At 34.2% G+C, this 1,358-nt stretch overlaps 1 protein-coding gene across 4 annotated transcripts in view; it reads right to left on the bottom strand.

Moving 5' to 3' along the window:
* Positions 1-1,358, bottom strand: part of LOC106883330 (proprotein convertase subtilisin/kexin type 4) — a 146,180-nt gene that overhangs the window by 8,313 nt on the left and 136,509 nt on the right. The gene's annotated exons all lie outside the window — the stretch shown is intronic.

Raw genomic sequence — 1,358 nt, 5'->3', positions numbered from 1 at the left:
CTTTTCCCTCCGGTTTTTTGTTCTATGTGTGCCATAAATATCGCCATCCGCTTTAGAGAAAAATTTGTAGTTTGGAATCAGTAGTTCTTTGACTGCTATTTCTAAATTTTCAGTATGTTGGAGAAGCAACTCAATTGCTAATCCCTGTATATTTATGATGATAAATAGTTTTACCGATAAAGGTTTTTTTCATACTGAACTACTTGGCAAAATTGTTAATTATTAATTCTATTATTAATTGACGATTCTCTGCCCTTATTCTTGTATCTATCTATATATATATATATATATATATATAATATATATATATATATATCTGTGTGTGTGTCTGTGTCTGTGTGTGTCCCCCACCACCACTTGAGAACCGGTGTTGGTGTGTTTACAACACTGTAATTTAGTGGTTCACAAAGGGGAAGGGAAGTGGACATGGATTCACCCATCAGAAGAATTACAATGGAATTGCTCACCCTTAGTAGTTCTTGGTGTTTCTTACTACTTGATGTGATTAGCCAGAACAAAGACTACCTGAGAGGTCTTATAGTACCCACCTGAATAATATATCACTATATATATATGTATATATATATATATAAATAGATAGATATACATAAATGAGCCTCTTTTAGTTAACATCTACCAAATCCACTCACAAGGTTTTGGTCAGCCTCGCCCTATAATAGAAGACACTTGCCCAAGGTGCCATGCAGAGGGACTGAACCTAATACCAAATGACTGGGAAGCAAACTTCTTAACCATACAGCCAAACCTGTACCTATAAGTATATATGCATAAATTGTTTTTGTATATATGACTATATAGGTATAAGGTGTGGCTGTGTGGTAAGAAGCTTGCTTCCCAAACATATGGTTCCAAGTTCAGTCTCACTGTCGCACCTTCGACAAATGTCTTCTACTATAACCTAACCTTGGGCCAAACAAAATCATGTGAGTGGATTTCATAGATGGAAACTGAAAGAAACTCATCACACACACATATGTAAATATATATAAATATGTTGTTGTACTTGGGGATGGTCATATTGCCAATTTAGCCAATAAAAACACACGCACTGTATATTTGGTGTTAATTTGCTTCAGCTTTATATTACATTATATTACATTAATCCTATTTCGGCCAGAATTCTTTCGTCACATTTCTGTGACCTCATCAGTGGTCCTTTGCTTTCTTCTTTCTTATGTGTGTCTCACCTTGCTAACTATCAGCCATTTTGTATTTTGTATTCCTATTGTATGTGTCTACGCATGCGTATCCCTCAATGTGTGTCTATGTTTTTATATATATATATATATATATATATATATCAAAATAAGCAACAAGGATATCCAAAAGTAATGCAG

Source organism: Octopus bimaculoides, chromosome 3, assembly GCF_001194135.2.
Source record: "Octopus bimaculoides isolate UCB-OBI-ISO-001 chromosome 3, ASM119413v2, whole genome shotgun sequence".
Classification (NCBI taxonomy): Eukaryota; Metazoa; Mollusca; class Cephalopoda; order Octopoda; family Octopodidae; genus Octopus; species Octopus bimaculoides.
Note: the sequence above shows the minus strand (reverse complement) of the source record. Positions and strands in the feature narration are given on the sequence as shown.